Raw genomic sequence first — 15,810 nt, forward strand, 5'->3', positions numbered from 1 at the left:
AAAAAAATAGCTGACCCCCAGCTACGGCTATTGTGACGAAGTCAGTAATGATGCTTTGGGCGGAGTTACAGCCGCGCCCTAGTATTGAAAAAACTGTGTGATGTGCGCCGCACATATTGTCCCTCTTTGCAATTTTCAAAAGTTGGGAGGTATGATATTGTATGCTCTTGTGGGGACTCTTGGTGGGTTCTTCTGGGGACACTTTGGTGGCTCGTGTATTGACACTATGGTGTGCTCTTCTGGGGACACTGTGGTAGTTCTTGTGGGGACACTATGGTGGTCTCTTGTAGGCTCTTCTAGGGACACATATTGTCCCTTGGCAATTTTCAAAAGTTGTGAGGTATTATATTGTATGCTCTTGTGGGGACTCTTGGTGGGTTCTTCTGGGGACACTTTGGTGGCTCTTGTGGGGACACTTTGGTGGTTCTTGTGGGGACACTTTGGTGGTTCTTGTGGGGACACTTTGGTGGTTCTTGTGGGGACACTTTGGTGGCTCTTGTGGGGACACTTTGGTGGCTCTTGTGGGGACACTTTAGTGGCTTGTGGGGACACTTGGCTGGCACTGTGACTGGAGTAAAGTGCCTGCTCCTATGGGCACCATTGTTGTCCTCCCAGTCAGGGCACAGTCTCCTCCCGTTATGGAGCCATTTGGCACACCTTCCACAATGTGCTTATACTTCTTTCCCATTGCTAGGCCTGATATGAGCGGCGGTCCCTGGATAACTAGCACCATATAATGAGCACAGTCCTCATAGTCTGAGCAGACGGGCACCGCTACCTACAGTACAGGCTGGGGCACGGGTACATCACATTCCCTCATTCCAGGTTCTTCCTGCTGGGACAGTAAGAGTTAACGTAACCCGGACTGGTCATGTGACGCGATGACATTCACGGGGAGGCGGGGCTATGGGCCTCCATTATTTGTAACTAGCTCTAGGAAAAAAAATCCATAGAGGGAGGATCGGGCTGAGCAGTGGATGCAGATATTGTGTGCGGCTCGTGCGGTGCTGCAGGCGCTCCCCGGCGGTATGTACACGGGCGGCACACGGGGGCTCTAATCTAGTGGACGGGCTGTGTGGAGTGCGGCGCCGCCAGGATCTGCAGGGATCTTGTCAGTGATGCTGCAGGGATCCAGTCACTGATCCGTACTGCACTGTATGCATACACTGTGCTCGTGCGGTACTGCCCGGCCCACACATGATCAGTGCGTTACCTGAGCTGTCACACAGTGCGTTTTATGGGAGATGCACTCACTTTATACATGCAGCGAGGTGGTCCTCCGCCCTGACTGCTGCCAGTAGTCCCTCATAATAAGTACAGGGGGAGATGTAGTAATGTGTATGTGGCATGTCATAGTATATGTAAGATACTGGAATAAAAGTATGTAGATGTGAGATAATAATAAGTATAGGGGAGATATAGTAATAATTTTAAGTATGAGATATAAGAAGTATATGTGAGATACAATAATATATGTAAGATAATAACAATATATATCTCAAATAGTAATAAGTATATGTGAGATACAATAATAACGCTATATAGGAGATATATCAATAAGTATATGTATGATACAGTAATGAAAATAATAAGTGTATGTGAGGTACTAAGTGCATGGAGAGGAATTTGTCCTGCTGAAAGAGTCAATTTATGCCGGAAAGCCGCCGGACGTCATTATGGTCAGTGGGCATCTGGCGGCGCCCGGTAGTGTTCTGCGATGCTGGATACCGTCAGGTTGGAGTTTCTGCCAGTGGTGTGAACCTACCTGATATGTGAGGTACAGTAATAACCTGGTACAGTAATAATCCAGTACAGTCCTGTGTGTGAAGTACAGTAATAATCCGGTATAGTCCTGTATGTGAGGTACAGTAATAGTCCTGTATGTGAGGTACAGTAATAACCCTTTATGTGAGGTACAGTAATCCGGTACAGTCCTGTATGTGAGGTACAGTAATAACCCTGTGTGTGAGGTACAGTAATAATCTGGTACAGTCCTGTATGTGAGGTACAGTAATAGTCCTGTATGTGAGGTACAGTAAAAACCCTTTATGTGAGGTACAGTAATCCGTTACAGTCCTGTATGTGAGGTACAGTAATAACCCTGTGTGTGAGGTACAGTAATAATCCGGTACAGTCCTGTATGTGAGGTACAGTAATAGTCCTGTATGTGAGGTACAGTAATAGTCCTGTATGTGAGGTACAGTAATAACCCTTTATGTGAGGTACAGTAATCCGGTACAGTCCTGTGTGTGAGGTACAGTAATAATCCGGTACAGTCCTGTATGTGAGGTACAGTAATACCACGTGTGTTTGCACCGCTGTATTCCATGTCCGGACTGTTGTGGTGACACCGCAGTATTCCATGTCCGGACTGTTGTGGTGACACAGCTGTATTCCATGTCCGGACTGTTGTGGTGACACCGCTGTATTCCATGTCCGGACTGTTGTGGTGACACCGCGGTATTCCATGTCCGGACTGTTGTGGTGACACCGCTGTATTCCATGTCCGGACTGTTGTGGTGACACCGCTGTATTCCATGTCCGGACTGTTGTGGTGACACCGCTGTATTCCATGTCCGGACTGTTGTGGTGACACCGCTGTATTCCATGTCCGGACTGTTGTGGTGACACCGCTGTATTCCATGTCCGGACTGTTGTGGTGACACCGCTGTATTCCATGTCCGGACTGTTGTGGTGACACCGCTGTATTCCATGTCCGGACTGTTGTGGTGACACCGCTGTATTCCATGTCCGGACTGTTGTGGTGACACCGCTGTATTCCATGTCCGGACTGTTGTGGTGACACCGCTGTATTCCATGTCCGGACTGTTGTGGTGACACCGCTGTATTCCATGTCCGGACTGTTGTGGTGACACCGCTGTATTCCATGTCCGGACTGTTGTGGTGACACCGCTGTATTCCATGTCCGGACTGTTGTGGTGACACCGCTGTATTCCATGTCCGGACTGTTGTGGTGACACCGCTGTATTCCATGTCCGGACTGTTGTGGTGACACCGCTGTATTCCATGTCCGGACTGTTGTGGTGACACCGCTGTATTCCATGTCCGGACTGTTGTGGTGACACCGCTGTATTCCATGTCCGGACTGTTGTGGTGACACCGCTGTATTCCATGTCCGGACTGTTGTGGTGACACCGCTGTATTCCATGTCCGGACTGTTGTGGTGACACCGCTGTATTCCATGTCCGGACTGTTGTGGTGACACCGCTGTATTCCATGTCCGGACTGTTGTGGTGACACCGCTGTATTCCATGTCCGGACTGTTGTGGTGACACCGCTGTATTCCATGTCCGGACTGTTGTGGTGACACCGCTGTATTCCATGTCCGGACTGTTGTGGTGACACCGCTGTATTCCATGTCCGGACTGTTGTGGTGACACCGCTGTATTCCATGTCCGGACTGTTGTGGTGACACCGCTGTATTCCATGTCCGGACTGTTGTGGTGACACCGCTGTATTCCATGTCCGGACTGTTGTGGTGACACCGCTGTATTCCATGTCCGGACTGTTGTGGTGACACCGCTGTATTCCATGTCCGGACTGTTGTGGTGACACCGCTGTATTCCATGTCCGGACTGTTGTGGTGACACCGCTGTATTCCATGTCCGGACTGTTGTGGTGACACCGCTGTATTCCATGTCCGGACTGTTGTGGTGACACCGCTGTATTCCATGTCCGGACTGTTGTGGTGACACCGCTGTATTCCATGTCCGGACTGTTGTGGTGACACCGCTGTATTCCATGTCCGGACTGTTGTGGTGACACCGCTGTATTCCATGTCTGGACTGTTGTGGTGACACCGCTGTATTCCATGTCCGGACTGTTGTGGTGACACCGCTGTATTCCATGTCCGGACTGTTGTGGTGACACCGCTGTATTCCATGTCCGGACTGTTGTGGTGACACCGCTGTATTCCATGTCCGGACTGTTGTGGTGACACCGCTGTATTCCATGTCCGGACTGTTGTGGTGACACCGCTGTATTCCATGTCCGGACTGTTGTGGTGACACCGCTGTATTCCATGTCCGGACTGTTGTGGTGACACCGCTGTATTCCATGTCCGGACTGTTGTGGTGACACCGCGGTATTCCATGTCCGGACTGTCTTTGTGGTAGCACCACAACATAACTGACCTGCTGGGTCTTTGGCTGCAGGTTACATATGACTTTACCATCACGCCCGCGGTGTGAGACATGAGTGTCACTTGCTTGCCACTTTTTCCCCCAATTTTTTTTAAACCTTAAAATAGTGGCACAACAAGTCTCACACACGTTTTTGTTGTGCAACTTATGGAGGCTTTATGTTGCTTATAGAAACGGCCTGAGGTAACACGTTCGAAGGCTTTACCTCACAAACTGACTGAATGGGGTTCAAGCAAGCTTCTGTCACAGCGGCTCCAGAATATATATTTTTATTTCCTGTATGTGTAATTAATTTCCCAATCTCTGATTCTAATCCCTTCCATAATTTCTTGTGAAACAAGACTCTGAGGAGTCTGGGGGCCATGTTGTCTGTAGCAACCAATCAGAGTTCTTGTTTTGTTTTTTTCAGTTAAGGTTAGAGAATGTAAGCTGACTGCTGATTGGTTGCTGCGTTTCCACAGCAGAGCAGACGATCTGTGGTAAGCTGGTAATTCACTAATGAGCCATTACGTTGGTGTAATGATCTTCCCTGATCCCTGGTGACCTGAACTGACAGACATCTTGTGTTTTGACTTATTATCCACACGTTTGTGTCATTTCACTTCTTCTCCAGATGTTAGGAGACTTGTAGCAATAATCAGATTTTGAAGCCATTATACCTATCATTTCTTTGCAGTAACAGTGGTGACATACTGATTAAATCCGCCATCTTTGCCCCGGTACAGTGCTGCTCTCCCCCCAAAAAATTGTGAATTGAAACCCATCCCTTTTAGTTCTTGTTCCAGGAAGAGGCCAATGGTCCGACCCCCACCGGTCCAACATCGATGACTATACGTGTGCCACCAATATCTGCTCGGCATGGTTGGACATTGATTTAAATAGGTTCACCGTGTAGCCTACTGAGAAAGTGAAATGGTGCTGACAGGAGCCGGAGCTTTCCGGGTGCTGGCGTAACTTTATTCTACTCCCAGCAGCTGGACTCTGATGATATACCACCCTGGAAGTTAATATTGATGCCATATCCTCAGAACAGGTCATCAATATCACATCGACAGGGGTCCGAAGTCCCAGCACCCCCAGAGATCAGCTGTTTCAGGAAGGTGCTGCACTCACTGGAGCTCCGGTGGGCACTGTGGTCTCCTGGCAGCTTACCAAGCACAGTGCCTTACATTGTATAGCGGCTGTGCTTGGTATTAACTTGAATGGGACTGATGTACGGTGACGTCACTGGCCTAGGAAGAGGCCTAAGTGCTCAGAGAGAGCCGTGTCCTCTTCTAACTCCTGGAGTTGGACCACCGCCTGTATCCATGATTCTCCTCCTTGCTCACGAAGTCAGATCGCCGTAATCTTGCGATGCATGAGCTTGCGCATGCGCAATTCCTTCCCTGAGGCTGATACCAGCACAGGGAAGGAACACTATGCCGGCACTGCGCATCGTGAGATTATGGCGACTTCGTGAGCAAGGAGGAGATTCGTGGATACAGGCGGTGCTGGGCTCCTTCACAGGGGGATTACATTTTTTCTATGTAATTACTGTATAATGTATATGGAAAAACGGAAAGGAAACGAAACAACGGATCCGTAAAAAACGGACCGCAATACACTGAAAAAGCCATACGGTCGTGTGCATGAGCCCTTATATTAAGAATGTCCTTCATTGCATACAGCAACCAATCAGAGCTCATATAGAAGCAGAGCTGTGATTGGTTGCTATATGCAACCTGATGAATATAGGTTACTAAGCTTATTTTTTGGCAAATAATTGGAAAGTGTGGGGTGAAAATTTCCACTCAAAACATAGTCTATATTGTTCTCTGAGTCACAGGAGGCGGCTGTGCAAAATTCCTTGATTGTAAATGCAACGGTGCGGATTCCTTTCTAGCGGACATACATACATACTTAGCTTTATATATATTAATAATAATAATTAATAATATTATTATTATTATATATTTTTTATTTTATTTTTTTCAATGTATATGTTAAATATGGGACAAAAATGTGATGTGATCACAGCTAAACAGATTCATAGTACATTGCAATACAAAAGTATTGCAGTGTAGTACTAAAGTGATCAGAGCATCATATACCAGTAGTTAGTTAGGTTCCCATTGTGGGACTAAATAAAAAAGTGTATATATACATACATAGGTATTTGTCATCACTACATCTTTATCATACAAAGTTATACAATGTTATTCATACAGCTTGATGTGCATGGGGGAAAATTCCAGGTTTTCCCCATTAATCCCAATAAAAAAATGTAACAAAAGCTAATCATTGAGTTATGTGTAGTGTACCCCGGCTCTGATGTGGCGTCTCATGGCGGTGGCACTGTAAGTAACCCCAGCACATGTATCTTTTCAAAACGTTGTGCTCCATTTTAACATTTTTTTTTCAAAATGTCACCATTTTTGTTTGCATAACTTAAGGTAAATCAAACCTGTGGAACAAGCATTTCTCCTCTTGTACTGACCTCTGAAGAGGAATAGCTACTAACTGGCTTCTCACATGTATCTACAGAAGTAGCGAGGAGGAGGGGACAGTAGGTGGCTGCAGTATTGTATTTTGTGCCTTATGGTCATGAAACTGCTCAATGAAATATATATATATATATATATATATATATATATATATATACAGGTCCTTCTCAAAAAATTAGCATATTGTAATAAAGTTCATTATTTTCTGTAATGTACTGATAAACATTAGACTTTCATATATTTTAGATTCATTACATACCAACTGAAGTAGTTCAAGCCTTTTATTGTTTTAATATTGATGATTTTGGCATACAGCTCATGAAAACCCAAATTTCCTATCTAAAAAAATTAGCATATTTCATCCGACCAATAAAAGAAAAGTGTTTTTAATACAAAAAAAGTCAACCTTCAAATAATTATGTTCAGTTATGCACTCAATACTTGGTCGGGAATCCTTTTGCAGAAATGACTGCTTCAATGCGGCGTGGCATGGAGGCAATCCGCCTGTGGCACTGCTGAGGTGTTATGGAGGCCCAGGATGCTTCGATAGCGGCCTTAAGCTCATCCAGAGTGTTGGGTCTTGCGTCTCTCAACTTTCTCTTCCCAATATCCCACAGATTCTCTATGGGGTTCAGGTCAGGAGAGTTGGCAGGCCAATTGAGCACAGTGATACCATGGTCAGTAAACCATTTACCAGTGGTTTTGGCACTGTGAGCAGGTGCCAGGTCGTGCTGAAAAATGAAATCTTCATCTCCATAAAGCTTTTCAGCAGATGGAAGCATGAAGTGCTCCAAAATCTCCTGATAGCTAGCTGCATTGACCCTGCCCTTGATAAAACACAGTGGACCAACACCAGCAGCTGACATGGCACCCCAGACCATCAATGACTGTGGGTACTTGACACTGGACTTCAGGCATTTTGGCATTTCCCTCTCCCCAGTCTTCCTCCAGACTCTGGCACCTTGATTTCCGAATGACATGCAAAATTTGCTTTCATCCGAAAAAAGTACTTTGGACCACTGATCAACAGTCCAGTGCTGCTTCTCTGTAGCCCAGGTCAGGCACTGCTGCCGCTGTTTCTGGGGAATGCGGCACCTGTAGCCCATTTCCTGCACACGCCTGTACACGGTGGCTCTGGATGTTTCTACTCCAGACTCAGTCCACTGCTTCCGCAGGTCCCCCAAGGTCTGGAATCGGTCCTTCTCCACAATCTTCCTCAGGGTCCGGTCACCTCTTCTCGTTGTGCAGCGTTTTCTGCCACACTTTTTCCTTCCCACAGACTTCCCACCGAGGTGCCTTGATACAGCACTCTGGGAACAGCCTATTCATTCAGAAATTTATTTCTGTGTCTTACCCTCTTGCTTGAGGGTGTCAATGATGGCCTTCTGGACAGCAGTCAGGTCGGCAGTCTTACCCATGATTGCGGTTTTGAGTAATGAACCAGGCTGGGAGTTTTTAAAAGCCTCAGGAATCTTTTGCAGGTGTTTAGAGTTAATTTAGTTGATTCAGATGATTAGGTTAATAGCTCGTTTAGAGAACCTTTTCATGATATGCTAATTTTTTGAGATAGGAAATTTGGGTTTTCATGAGCTGTATGCCAAAATCATCAATATTAAAACAATAAAAGGCTTGAACTACTTCAGTTGGTGTGTAATGAATCTAAAATATATGAAAGTCTAATGTTTATCAGTACATTACAGAAAATAATGAACTTTATCACAGTATGCTAATTTTTTGAGAAGGACCTGTATATATATATATATATAATACAGTACACATCCCTTTGATAAAGGTGAATGGTAACACCCATCTTTTTATCTATACATTTTGAGGTGGAATAACAGAGTGACGGCACAACAGTTTTGAGAAAAAATGATCCAGTTTTTAATTTTTTTATTTGTTAATTTATTTTTAATGGGGAATACAAATATGTACTAAAACGGACATGTCGGGAAAGTGGAGGGATGCTGGTTAACCAGTGAGTGTGATCTATATCTGCTCTGTCTGGACAGTCTAATCAGTATCGCATATGTCTCATGATGTGTTTGCTCTGTTGGTAAGGGAGGAATATTGAATTTGTTAGATTGCTATTATTTACACAATGCGCTCGTTGGCGATGATCTGGCAGACTATCTGCGAGTCTAATACAGCCTTAAAGGGTTCGTCCCTTCAGCAAGTGCCATTTATCATGTAGAGAGAGTTGATACAAGGCACTTACTAATGTATTTTGATTGTCCATATTGCTTCATTTGGTGGCTTCATTCATTTTTCCATCACATTATACACTGCTCATTTCCATAGTTACGACCACCTGCAATCCATGGTCGTGCTTGTACACTATAGGAAAAAGTGCCAGCCTACCAAGACTTTTTTTTTTTTTTATTGCTGAGAAAGCAGGGTTTGTGGTAATATATCAACATTTTCAAATGTCCTTCAAGTCTCAATTAAGTTATTGTGATGACAAATGTTGTCCTAATTCCATACGGATTTTGCAGGTCTGTGTCATGCGATGACTCTGTATCTGCCTCCTTTTCCCATAACTCACAAGGATGGTTCACTTGTTGCTGCTTGTCTAGGTGGCTCCTTCTCGGTCCACTTGCCATCTGTACCTCAGCAGCTTTACATCAAACGCCTCCTGAGATGGAAGCAGTTTCATCTATGGTGGTGGAGGTCTGGTAATGTCACTGTTGCGGTGACCTCCTGTTTTGTCAGGGAAATGAGTAAGAGGTGAAACAGTTGCATGGTTCCTTGTATTCTCCAGCCAGACGTACAGACAGTAGATGACAGGGCTTATAAAGACTACCTTCTAGATCTGGCCAGATTCCAAGCATTACAAGCACCTATGTCACCGCCGCCCTTACATACACATACATATTCAGTATCTTTTCAGACATTCACATGTACTGCAGGCATATGAGGAAAACGTAAAGGGTTGTTCCCAGGTGTTTAAAGGCCATCTGATCTGTCAGCAGGTTTGTACCTAGGACACTGGCTGACCTGTTACACGTGCACTTGGCAGCTGAAGACATCTGTGTTGGTCCCATGTTCATATGTGCCCCCACTGCTGCTGAGAAATATGAATTTTGATTGACAGGGCCAGGCATGATCACGTTTACAGTGCCTGGCTCTGTCAGTCAAAGTACAGAAGGCACAGCATTTGCAGAGAGAGCAGAGCCTCTAGGTGTAATGGTAACGCCCCCGTTGCTCCTAGAGGTTAGTTTGCATATATTAAAACTTTTCCCGGCAATGCAGGCACGTATGAACATGGGACCAACACAGATGCCTTCAGCTGCCAGGCACACATGTAACACGTCAGCCAGTTCCATAGGTACAAATCTGCTGACAGATGCCCTTTAATATTTATGACCTGTACTCAGGATAGGTCATCAATATCTATTTGAGGAGACCTCAGTGCTGCAGTAAGTGCAGCAGCCTCCTTGCTTCCCACCATGCTGTTTAAGACTGGGGCTACATGACTACATGCGTCGCCTGGCAGCATGCCATAGAAAAGTTTCACGACCATAAACATTTGTGTTTCGTCTGTAACTTGCCATGGTACAAATATCCAGCAGCGGTGGCCATACTTGCACACTGTAGAAAATAGCTCCAGCCTCTCTGGTGGCCAGGACCGCAGGGGTGTGCATAGGCCAGCGTTTGTTAATATAGTGGCAAGCAGGACCACCGCTATAGGATTGCAGGGTGGTCGTAACCATGGAAACGAGCAGTGTATAATGCGATGGAAAAATGAATGAAGCAAGCAAAGAAGGCAATATGGACAATCACAGTATTCACTTTCTCTACGTGTTAAATGCCATTTGCTGAAGTGAAACTTCCCCTTTTAATTAGCAGCATGGCATCATCAGGTGCTGATTTTAGCTATAATCCGCTGTTTATTTGAACCGTGGATGAACTAGTGACACGTTTTCCAGGGTGTGGTAGAAGATTAGGTGAGCTGATGACTTCATTACCATGTGCATAGGGTCTTTGTGTTCCTCATCTTTGTCACTCCGGGATACTAGTTGGTAACTGACTGATTGCTATCTTCTGTTACTCAGTGGCTTTCATTGGTGTTGGGGGTTGCAGCTGAGTAGGTGGGGGTTGGTGAGTTTTTGGCATTGTATTAAGGGGAATGTGTCAGCAGAAAATAACCTATTGTTTAAATGACATTTTTGTTAAATATTTTTTTTTCTTTTTTTTGCATTTTTGGTGAATATTTTTTTTTTTACTATCTATATTTATTAGACCTAGTGGTCAGTGTGAACATTGCAGGATTATGTGCAGTTCTTTTTTTTTTATTTTTATTTTTTATTTTTAATATAGATAGTGACATAGAAGAATAAAAAAACTTGCCAAAAAAAAAAAAAAAAAGTTAACAACATGATTTTAACAATAGGTAATTTTCTGATGTCACATTCCCTTTACCCTCCAGTAGTAGTTAAGGGATATTTCATTGTTTTTATCATTTTTTACATCTAGAAATTGAAATTGTTATAACGAAAAGATCTGCAGCTTTCTGCTTTTGTATTTCAGTCCTTCATCATTTTCAAGATCTCTGCCTGCTTTTAGATTTAGGGCTCCAGCTCACCAATGACTAGCAGTTATACATTAATGTAATGGTTTGGCTTGGCAGACTGAATTGTACTCGCATCATGCAGTCAGTACAATTCAATACAGCCGTGGTCCGACAGGAACCCGCAGCATTATAGATCATTATAATGCTGTAAGTTTGTGTCACAGGAGCAGCATTGAATCTGGGATATACTGCTATCACTCAGTATATTTCTCAGACTGAATGGCCGATTCTGAGATTATTTCCCGGATTGAGGCCGGATCTCTGCTGGTCCATATCATAGTTGATGTCCAGCAGTGTCAGATCTCTGAATGCTAGTGTGAAACTAGCCTTAGGCCTCTTTCACACGGGCGTCATGTTTTTTGCCCGGATAAGATGCGGGTGCGTTGCGGGAAAATGCACAATTTTTCCGCGCTAGTGCAAAACATTGTAATGCGTTTTGCACGCGCGTGAGAAAAATCTGCATGTTTGGTACCCAAACCCGAACGTCTTCACAGAAGTTTGGGTTAGGTGTTCTGTAGATTGTATTATTTTCCCTTTATAACATGGTTATAAGGGAAAATAATAGCATTCTTAATACAAAATGCATAGTACAATAAGGCTGGAGGGGTTAAAAAAAATAATAAAAATAATAATAATTTAATTCACCTTAATCCACTTCTTCTTTGCTGTGCACAGGAATAGGACCTTTGATGACGTCACTGTGCTCATCACATGGTCCAATCACATGGTTCATCACCATGGTGAGGGACCATGTGATTGGATCATGTGATGTGTGTGTATTCAGAATGCTATTATTTTCCCTTATAACCATGTTATAAGGGAAAATAATACAGATCGGGTCCCCAGCCCGATCGTCACCTAGCAACCATGCGTGAAAATCGCACCGCATCCGCACTTGCTCGCGGATTCTTGTGATTTTTACGCAGCCCCATTCACTTCTATGGGGCCTGCGTTGTGTGAAAAACGCAGAATATAGAGCATGCTGCGATTTTTCACGTAACGCACAAGTGATGCGTGGAAATCACCGCTCATGTGAACAGCCCCATAGAAATTAATGGGTCCGGATTCAGTGCGGGTACAATGCGTTCAACTCGCGCATTGCACCCGCGCGGAATACTAGCCCGTGTGAAAGGGGCCTTAGTATCCCAGTTATATCCCCCCCCCCTCCCATATAAGTAAATGTTTGTCTCTTTTATGTCTTTTATTTGTTCAGAGTTTGTTACCTTGCAAGAGCTTTACGCTGCACTTTCTAATACTGTAGTCAAAATAGCAACCAATGTTTCCTGTTAAGGGCTATTATGCTTTATTACTCATACAATATAAGTTATATGTAGGCTGTATGTATAGATCCCAGTGAACTCTGAACAGCCATTAAGGCTATGTGATAATGGTAGTTCTAGGGCTTGGCACCTGATGATCTCCACATTGTGTTTATTCATTTCCCATGATAAGAAGATATTTTAAAATAATGAATTGCTTCTCCTTCTCAGCATTGCTGTTTGTCTTTAACATTCTAACTTAATAATTATGACCTGGTATAAAAAAATGATAATCAAAAAATCAAATAATTTTTGGACTCCTAACCAGTAATTGTCAGTCACTAGTGTAAGGGCTCATGTACACGACGCCAAAAAACGAACGGAACAGCTGGCCCTTAAGTATTTTGTAATCCGCATCCGTTCATTTCAATGGCCCTGCAAAAAATGCGGACTGCACTCCGTTGTTCCATTTCGTTATGCGGATCTGCAAAAAAAATAGAGCTTGTCCTACTATTGTCTGCAAAATGCGGAAACATGGATCCAAAAAACCCCTAAAATCTGGAAAAGTCAAATTCTGACGTGTGAATGGACCCTAATAGAACAGTCCTATCCTTGTCCGTAATGCGGACAGTAATAGGACATGTTAAATTTTTTTGCAGAATGGAAATACGGAAACGGAATGCACACGGCGTATCTTGAGTTTTTTTGCGGACCCATTTAAATGAATGGTTTCCGTATACGGTCTGCAAAAAACCCAGAACGGACACGGAAAGAAAATACGTTCATGAGCCCTAACAAATAGGTTCTAAATTAAGGCCTCATACACACGACCGTAGCCATATTGCTGCCCGCATACAGCGGGTCTGCAATACACGGGCACCGGCCGTGTGCACCACGCATCACAGATGCGGACCTATTCACTTGAATGGGTCCGCAATTCCGGAGATGCAAAATGAAGTCACGGAACGGAACACATGAAGCACTACGGAGTGTTTCCGTGGTGTTTCTTTCCGTTGTTTCACACCGCAAATAAATGACATGTTTTTTTTTTGGTGCGGACAGACCACGTACCTATTTAAGTTGAATAGGTCCAACCCGCTGCACGGATGCAGCCCATGCATTGGGGACTGCAATTGCGGTCCCCAATGCACGGAACGGCCGCACAATGGCCTTATTGGTATTTTGTTGGCAGCAACAGTTTTATTGAAGCGTGGATAATATGCTATGGAGATTTCCATTCTCCTTGCACAAATTTGTGACTTTTGGCTGAAGACTTATCTGCTGGGCCGTGTCTATCTTTGGAGAGAGCTGTGGTTTGAATAGAAAGTTAGTGAACTTTTTCTATGAGCGAAGTCTGAGAGGGACTGCATCCAAAAATGTTGTGGTTACTAGCAATTATAGAAGATGACATTTGGCTTCTTCACAAAGCCCATGGAGAGGACAGTCAAACAGTTACTTACACAGAAACAGATGTGAACTTCTCTCCTGTTACCGGTAAAGTATTGGATATATCGATGGTCAATAACTTAAAGCAGACCTGGCCCCATCTGAAGCCAACATGTCTATAGGTTATTTCGCATTGTATTCACACCAACGCATGATCTGCAGTGTGACATATCGCAGGCATCAAACTTCCTCTGGACAGACTGCAAACTCCTACTGCAGCTCCTACCGAGTGGGGCGATGAAGAGCCTACAATCATTGGGCTGTAAGTAACTGTTTGACTGTCCTCTCCATGGGCTTTGTGAAGAAGCCAAATGTCAGCTTCTATAATCCGTCTCCTTACAGTATCAGAAAGTATGGGCTCAGATGAGCCAAAGTTAGTTATTTTCGAAGTCGCGCGTGACTTCGTTAAAACCTGGAACCGAACTTGGCTTTGATTCTGACTAGTACCTCGGAACAGAAGCAAAGTTCTGTTTTAAGGTGGTTTTCCACTTTTAAAATCAATTACCAGTTATTCCACGAAGTCAAGCGTGTCTTTGCAAATAACTTACTTCGTCTCATCGGAGCCCATACATTCTGATACTGTACAGAGACGGATCTCCGTACAGTTTTATTCTGAACTTTTGAATGAAGCGACTTCGGATTAAGTATCTGAAGCTCACTTTGCTCAACACTACTGATTATGTTTGCGTTCAGCAAGATCACTGCTATTGTGTGGTTTTTAAGCAGCCCTGGCACCATAGAAATTAATGGAGCTGTATGAAAAATGGAAAGCTTCCAGATGCATTTTTTTTTTTTTTTTATACTGATGGCTGCAAGACGATGCTGTTTGGTAGGCTAGTTTCACACTAGCGATTAAAATCTTTAGCACTAGTGTGTTTTCCCCAGTATTTGTCCAGCTGAATCCCGGCACTAATGCCCAATCTCCTCGGGTCCCATTATAGTCAATGGGCTCCGGCAGGAGAAGGTAGCATCCGGTTATGCCAGATATGATGAAATCCAGCAAGCCTTTCCTCTGCTTGAAGATTTCAGCGCTTGTGTGAAAACGGGTGCAATCCTGCTGAAAAACTGGAACACTGAATGCAACATACAAAACTTTGAGCTTGCATGAAAAACCAGGAGTCTTTCACTGAACTCATTCCGTATTAGGCCTTATTCACATGCCAGCGTTGCCATAAGTGACTGTGAGCCAAAACCAGGACTGGAGCCTCCACAGACATGAGGTATAAGGGAAAGATCTGCACCTGTTCTGTGTTTAGAAACTCCTGGTTTTGGCTCAAAAATTGTTGAGTCACAATCACTGATGGAAATCACTGACCCAACACTGACGTGTGAATAAGGTCTCATGCACACGACCGTGTTTGGTTTCCGTGTCCGATCCGTTTTTTTAGCGGATAGGATGCGGACCAATTCATTTCAATGGGTCCGCAAAAAACGCGGACAGCACACCGTGTGCTGTCCGCATCAGTATTTCCGCTCCGTTGCTCCGCAAAAAAAAAATAGTGCATGTCCTATTTTTTTTCTAGTTTGCGGACAAGGATAGGCATTATTACAATTGATCCGCAAAAAAAACAGACCCGCAAAAACACCCCGGATGCCATACGGAACGTCATCCGTTTTTTTGGGCGGACCACAAAACACATACGGTCGTGTGCATGTAGCCTAATGCCTTAAAGGGCTTCTGTCACCCCACTAAACCTTTTTTTTTTTTTTTTGCTTACTTATAATCCCTACACTGCGATTTATGGCTACATGATCAAATTAATCATTTTGGTCCTGTAGATTTAGTTTAAAACAAGCTTTGGAAATATGCTAATTACCTTGCTACCAGCAAGTAGGGCAGCTACTTGCTGGTAGCAGCCGCATCCCCTGATCCTAAAGACGCCCCC

The 15,810-nt window shown here is 44.2% G+C and overlaps 1 protein-coding gene across 11 annotated transcripts in view; it reads left to right on the top strand.

Moving 5' to 3' along the window:
• The first annotated feature begins 899 nt into the window (after positions 1–899).
• MYO18A (myosin XVIIIA) overlaps positions 900–15,810 on the top strand; it is a 314,632-nt gene continuing 299,721 nt past the window's right edge. For all 11 annotated transcript variants that reach the window (XM_044283668.1, XM_044283669.1, XM_044283670.1 and 8 more), the window contains exon 1: positions 900–1,026. The gene's annotated coding sequence lies outside the window, so the exon portion shown is untranslated. The remainder of the gene's footprint in view (positions 1,027–15,810) is intronic.

The sequence above is a fragment of the Bufo gargarizans genome, chromosome 3 (assembly GCF_014858855.1).
Source record: "Bufo gargarizans isolate SCDJY-AF-19 chromosome 3, ASM1485885v1, whole genome shotgun sequence".
Classification (NCBI taxonomy): domain Eukaryota; kingdom Metazoa; phylum Chordata; class Amphibia; order Anura; family Bufonidae; genus Bufo; species Bufo gargarizans.